This window comes from Pteropus vampyrus, unplaced genomic scaffold (assembly GCF_000151845.1).
Source record: "Pteropus vampyrus isolate Shadow unplaced genomic scaffold, Pvam_2.0 Scaffold153, whole genome shotgun sequence".
NCBI lineage: Eukaryota > Metazoa > Chordata > Mammalia > Chiroptera > Pteropodidae > Pteropus > Pteropus vampyrus.
The window spans coordinates 3,229,821-3,236,585 of NW_011888934.1; the positions used below are offsets into that span (position 1 = coordinate 3,229,821).

The 6,765-nt window shown below is 33.1% G+C and overlaps 1 long non-coding RNA gene across 2 annotated transcripts in view; it reads left to right on the forward strand.

Annotated features, from left to right (window-relative positions):
- The first annotated feature begins 1,866 nt into the window (after positions 1–1,866).
- Positions 1,867–6,765, forward strand: part of LOC105298447 — a 10,549-nt gene continuing 5,650 nt past the window's right edge. For both annotated transcript variants that reach the window (XR_002782627.1, XR_002782626.1), the window contains exons 1-2: positions 1,867–2,036; positions 4,212–4,333. This is a non-coding gene — a long non-coding RNA (uncharacterized LOC105298447). The remainder of the gene's footprint in view (positions 2,037–4,211; positions 4,334–6,765) is intronic.

Here is a 6,765-nt window from a genome sequence, read left to right on the forward strand (position 1 = left end):
TGCTCTGACTTGAAGGAAGGAAGGAAGGAAGGAGGGAAGAAGGAAAGAAGGGAGGAAAGGAGGAAGGAGGCAATCTATACATCAAAGTTGTATTTCTTTTTTTTTTTTCCCCTCTTTAATTCCCCCTCCCACACACTTCCACCCTTGACCTATGGATGTTGCCATCTCTCCCCTTACGAACCGCATCTCTGAAGGTAGGGCATCTCCTCCCAGCACTTGGGGCACACCCGCGGGCCTGGCGCCCCAGCACACTGGGGGGCCCTGTGCACCTGGGCTGGCGCACATGGGATATGGTCCGTGGCTCCACCTGGGGCATGAACCCAGGACCTTCTGCATGTAAAATAGACATGCTAACTGCTACACTATGGAGCCACCCCTAAAGTTGTATTTCTTTGGATTAAACAACATATTTTCCCAGAAAATTTTATTTAAATTCAAATAGTTCAAGGAATCTTGAAGATAAAAAAAGAATTATCCCTCTTTTTGAAAGAACTAATCAATTATATAGCTTTCTGTCAAGGAAGAAAGGAACTAACATGAAAATAGAATGTTGGACATCTAGGAAATCAGGGACCTTAGAAAGGAAATGAAAAGGGCACAAAAACAGATAATGGGACTCTAAAACCTAACTTTGCTTACCTCATACATTTCCCTGAGTTTGTATATGTGCAGAATTTGATGCACCTAAAACCTTTAGAATATTCTATTATATCTTTTAAGCTCTAATTCTATTCCAAGCAAAATTTACAGACTTAAAAGTTTAATATTTAATTTTATTTGTAGCAGAGGAACACAGACCTTTAAAGGTTCTACCTGTGATAATAATCTGGAAAAGAGAAGCAATATTCTGCCATTACTAAAAGCTATGAGTCAAATAATATAAAAGTTTTTTTTATATATGTTTCTTCCCCTTGAATATATGAAACTCCACTTCACTAACAATAACTAATTCATCTTTACTGCATAAAATGTAAGTTTTCATAACTGCAAAAAAATAGTATACACATCACTTAAAACTAAAATGAAGAAAAAAAACCCTTTATATGAGCAATAAATATAATAAACATGTTTTAATGTAAATGTAAAACACAAACCTCAGACAATGGGCCTACATGAACACTGTGATATTTAGACATTTGTCAGGCAGCCCTTTTCTGTTTTGACAACCAAATGAATGTTATATATAGTGAGACTCTCTTTGGAAGATAGAATTCCTTGCCTGGTTTCTTTTACTCTGAATACAACTGTAAGACATTTCAATGTGTGGGAAGCATCTATGGTACAGAGAGTTGGAAAACATTCAGGCATGAAGTACCAAAACAGTCAAATACTTGCAAATCCAATCTGCTCGTCCATAATGATTCACTCTCTTGTTTAAAACACATTTTCAAAGCCTAGGGCAATCCAACCTGTAAAGTTAAAAAAAGCCTTTTGCTTTTGACCTTCTTACGAATGAACTTAAAAAGAAGGAATATAGAATCTAAATGTTAATAATTTTCAGTTCTAGGAGGCGTTTTTTTTCCCCTGTGCTCAGACATGCGACAAAAATTAACTGCAATTCTCATATCTTTACATCTTCTATAGTCTTTGTTCTTATTTTTTTTATTCCTGCTTTGTATAAACTATAGGAGGAGAAACCAGCAATGCGACTTTCTGCATAAAAGAAAGCAATGGTTCCCAAAATTTTGAATTTATTTTGATTAATATTCTCTGCATGGGTTCCATTATAGCCAGCTGGAAATTATCTTTGAGTTCTTTGGATAAGACAAATGTGTATGAATTTTAAATTTGTAAAAACAAAATAACAATATTGTTGATAATTCATCATTTATGTCATATTTTTTCTTTTATACTTTTTAGGAGGCCAGGTTTATAACAAATACGTCTTCTTCTCCCACACTCTGCTCCTGTTCTGCTTTCGAGGAGAACTTATTTGAATTATTTTACCCCAAGAGAAGCGTATTGAATATAACTTCTTTCAGTTTTGATTATGTCTAGTGACAATTGATGGAGTGAATATCTTTCAGCCATGTAGAGTAAGTATTTAGAAGAAATAAGAAACATAAAAAAATAGAAAACTAGAGGAATAGTAACATTCTGGCAATATTCATTTTGTTAGCACTACGCCAAACAACAGTCTAATACTCTGGAGAACTATTAGAGTTCCTACAGAAGCATGAAGAAAAAATCATAATAAAATCTGGAATGTTTTAGTTTTGGAATTTTATTAAATTTGTAAACATATTAGATATTCAAAATATCACATTGAAAATTTCTTTCAATTCTGACCAAATAAAGTAAACTCATTAAGAAATGTCAGTAAAGTGAAAAGACCATAATTAAAAAAAAAAAAAAAGTTCTTTCCTGTCTAAAAAAAAAAAGGTGTGTTTATAATAAGCTTCTTTCAAGGCATTTGAGGATTTAGACAATGAAAACATACAATTCTCAATATTCTAACTGGAGTAGGATCTTTATGTAGTATTATATACAATTTTCTATGACATATATTTTTTAGTGATTATAAATAAGAATGAAAAAAATTAGTTCTTAAAAAATATGAGAATGCAAATGTTTTCCTAAGTTATGGTATTAAACATAGTCACTTGCTTTCCATCTAAGTCGTAACTTTTGTTTTTACAAATGCACTTAAAACTTCTTTGTTTTTTTAAGTGAAATTACATTTTTTATTATGCTAGTACATATATTATTAAAAGTTATTTGATTAGATGTTATATTAAATATTGTGTAAGGTTACAGTGAAAATAAAACCTCTTATTAGGATGAATTGTTATAGGTGTTTGCTATTTCATAAATCATCTAGTTAAACTCTTATTTAGTATTTATTTATTTATTTATTTTTTTGCTGTGCAGAAGTAAGTTTATTTTGTGACAGCCTTAAAAAAGAACATGGTTCTGAAGGTGAATGCAAAGCTCTGTACCATGGCTGGAAGCAAATTATTTAAAAACTCCTATCTACTTTCATAGAAATGTGAAAACTATAAAAGAAGTATTTAAAATATTTCAGCTTGGTGAAGATTTTAACTTCATTTAGGTGCTTCTTTAAAAATGCAACCAATCTAAGAATATCCATAAAATATAACACACTGTGATAAATATATAAGAAAAGGAAAATCAAATAGAAAAATGGCCAAAAGACTTAAGTAGATGTTTTACAGAAGAGGATATCCAATAATCATATGAAAATGTGGTAAACTTAATTGATCATCATGGAAATGCCAATTATAACATTTTGATAATACTATAAATAAACCCTCCATACCATCTAAAATTAAAAAGACAGATATTACTAAGTTTCAGTCAAGATATGTGTGAATCGGTACATTTTGGGAAAGTTTTAGGCAGTATCTTCTAACGCTGAACAACAATACTCTATGACCCAGCAATTATCACTCTTGATGTATAATTATCTAAATTGCATTCTACACCCAAAGACATATAGCAGCATTGTTAGTAATAGATCTTCTGGAAACTACCAAAATGCCTATTAATCATAAAATGAGTATATAAATTGTAGCATATTCATACAATGAAAGCTTATACAGCAATAAAAATGAAGGAACTATCATATGCAACAATGTAAGTCAATTTCACAAATATATCAAGATAAAGAAATCAGACATAGGAGTACATATTGTATAAATCTATATAAAGTTCAAAAACAGATAAACCTAAACTATGATTTTAGAAGTCAGATTAGTTGTTAACTCTGTCAGGGATAGTGATGGAGATGGAACAAGAAGTGATCTGGAAAAATGATTATGTTCTGTTTTTTTTTTTTTATCTGAGTATTAGTCATATGAATAAATACATGTGAAAATTTATCAAAACATATACTTAAGATTTGAGGAGAAGGGAAGTTATCTTCAATAAAAATTTTACATTAAAAAGCAATTATTTTAAGTGCCCAGATAAGGATTCATGCCTGGGAGGGATCTAGGAATGTGTTTAAACTGAATTATCTATTTGAAAGATTTATAAAGGTAAGATCTTTTAGCTTAATTCTACTCACTTTTGACTTTGACTTCTCTTTATTCCTTTCACGTCACTGGAGTAGTCGAGGGCATTTTGGAGGTCCAGCTTAAAGAAAGTTGAGTTGGATATATATTCAGTCTGTATCAAATGAGATTGATTTATGGAGTTTGCAGTCACTTCCACGTATAATTACATTATTGGTTGCTGTCCTTGTATAGGAATGACTTCTGGGAATTCTCTGAGGGCCCACTGCACTGCTATACTGAGATAATGCATCAGGAAGAGCAATCCTATGGAGAGAAAAAAAGGTATCTGCAACCCTCAGCACTGGAAATATGAGGTTAGTGGAGGATGAACACAGTATGAACGTACAGACCAAAACCTATTCTATGAAAAGTTCTTCTGATGAATACATATCTAAAAATTTAAGTATTTATTTAGTTTATGTCTCATCAAAATGTACGTTCTCTCCTGTCAGAAATAATACTTACCAGGGAAAACTATGTAATTATAAAAGCAGTATAATTTTTATGAGAATCAAAGAAAGTTGAGTTTACTAGTATTCCTGTGTTTGTAGGGAACAAACTTACAGCAGTACTAAAAACAGTGAACATGTGTGCAATTTTCTATGTTTTATGTACCTGAGCTGTCAATAATAAAGACAGATTTTGGTTAATCATGTTAGAAAAAAATCTAATTTTTATCTCTGTTTTCTCTATAGAAAATGATACTACATAATTGTTGCGAGGACAAGGATAATGCAGCCAAGAAATGTAGGGAAAAAAGTAGCTAGTCCATAAAAGCATGATTAGTGTTTTCTGGATTTTGTGATCATTTTGATATTTGTCTGAGCTTTTAAATTCACAATTTTGTATTTATTCTCTCATTATAATTACTGATTTTGTACTGATTTTTATATTTTCAATTTTGAACTTTATCTTAAAGAGAGTACCCCTACTTTGTATAACATTCCAACACTACAAAACCAAAATCTGTCTTAGTAGGTTCCACCGCCCTTACTTCTTTGTCTTGTCAAAATCTTTCTTTCTTCTGTTTTTCTCCTATTCATACAGTCTCTGCATCTACAACCAAGGTGACCATGTTTATTGAAGTAAAGTCTGATTAGCTAGTTACTGTAGGTAAATAACAGGAGAATGAAGAATAAATGTTGAAAACAAACTTCCAATTATCAGTGCTTATAAAAGATATATTGATAGACACTCTGGAAGGGCATGACCTAAATAGAGTGTCAGACTGTTGGACCTCCATTAGGTAGCAAAGTTGCCTTCTTTCAGTCCACAAGGCATCTCCGATTGTGGAATAGTTTAGACCTTTAGTCAAAACCCAGTTTGACCATTACAAGTTGTACAGTTGTTGCATAGATAAATTCCCAAGCCTCAGTTTTCTCATGTATAAAGGGGAGTGATAATGGAATTAAATGAGAGTTTCGGGGAGGAAATGATTGACTTCAATATTATGAGTTCCACAGAGGAGAATCCTTCCAAATGCTGTTTTATTTTCTCTCTACATGGAAAGGTAGTTACAAAATGCTTAGCTCAATGTCTAAAAAAAAAAAAAAACAGAACAACAAAACTCTCAGAAGTATGACCTCAGAAGTATTTTCCTCTGAGGAAAATAAAAACTTCCTGCCTTCCTTCCACTGCCTCACTTACCTGAGCCGGAAAGAAAGGAAGTCCCTAGCCTAAAGGAAGGTAAAGCACTACAGGTCTTCCCCACCTGGAAGCTGTGCTCATGTGGGTGGATTAGTGGGGAGACAGTGTTTCCTTACGGTCTGTGGTCACTGTGAAGTCAGATCTCTGTCTCTTCTAGTCAAGCCAATCATGTCCTTCTCTCTGAGGTTCCAGAAGGTATAGCAGAGACTGCAATGCATACACACTCCACTAAGGCTTTTTTTCAGAGAAGGCACAGAGCCATCTCATCTGATGTTCTAAATATAGGAGTCCACATGGCTTTCATCAAATATGTCCAGAAAATTGTGGGCTAGGCCATACATGCACAAATAAACCAGAAATCCTTTCAAACTACATCCCTAAAGTCCAAACACAAATTTAATTTCCAACCATTGTACTCCATTAGAACAAAATTATTTTATGCTGCTTAAAGTTCTACAGACTTTAATTACTGTAATAGCAATCTGGTGACCAAAAGAAGTAACAAATTGTCATTTGCTTGTGGGAAACAAGGAATATTAAGACCCCCCACAAAAATGTATTGACTTGGGGACTCCTACCAATGAGGAATAATTTAACTTACTCTTGGTCACAGCTAAAAAATAGTGACAAAACTGAAGAGTATATGTTCACAAAAACATCTTCACAATCAATGCCATAAGCTTACTCATTGCCTTCAAGAGTTGCCTCCCACCACTTTGGTTTTCTGTTTGTTCGTTTTATTTTTTGTTGTTGTTTTGTTTATATTTTTCCTTTTATGGTAAGAGCATTTAACATAAGACCTACCCTACTGGCAAATTTTAAAGTTTACAAAACAGTACTGTTAGCTATGGGCTCTATGCTGTACGGTAGATCTCCAGAACTTCTTTGTCTTGTGTAACTGGGACTTTGTACCCTTTGATCAACACCTCCCCTGTCCCCACCCAGTTCCATTCCACTTTTTGCTTCTATGTGTTCGACTATTTTGTATTCCACATATAAGTGAGAACATGCAGTATTTGTATTTCTGAGTCTGACTTATTTCACTTTGTATATTTTCCTCTAGGTTTGTGCATGTTGTCACAAATGACAGGATTTCTTT